The following is a 282-nucleotide window of genomic DNA, read 5'->3' as shown; positions in this document are numbered from 1 at the left end:
TAGGGCTGCACGATTAATCGAATGCGATTGTCATGCGCATTTTGTTCTGCCGGTTCTGTAATCAGCAGGAAATCATCATCACGTGCTTTCAGATGGAGAAGAATTTACTACACAGAGCCGTAGTTCACCGACAAGTTACGCCAAAAAATTGCAGACGATTTTATTGCGCGATTATGAAATCGAAGAAACCATTCGCGATAATGACAGCGGTTTGCATAGCTTCTCAGTGAACTACGGCTCTGTGAAGTAAATGCTGCTCCATCTGAAAGCATGTGAAAATAC

At 42.9% G+C, this 282-nt stretch overlaps 1 protein-coding gene across 1 annotated transcript in view; it reads left to right on the top strand.

Annotated features, from left to right (window-relative positions):
* LOC107702385 (kelch-like protein 2) overlaps positions 1 to 282 on the top strand; it is a 17,709-nt gene that overhangs the window by 8,415 nt on the left and 9,012 nt on the right. The window lies entirely within an intron of this gene.

The sequence above is a fragment of the Sinocyclocheilus anshuiensis genome, unplaced genomic scaffold (assembly GCF_001515605.1).
Source record: "Sinocyclocheilus anshuiensis isolate Anshui unplaced genomic scaffold, SAMN03320099.WGS_v1.1 scaffold86, whole genome shotgun sequence".
NCBI lineage: Eukaryota > Metazoa > Chordata > Actinopteri > Cypriniformes > Cyprinidae > Sinocyclocheilus > Sinocyclocheilus anshuiensis.
The sequence above is the reverse complement of the archived record's forward strand: the minus strand, read 5'-3'. Positions and strand labels throughout refer to the sequence as shown.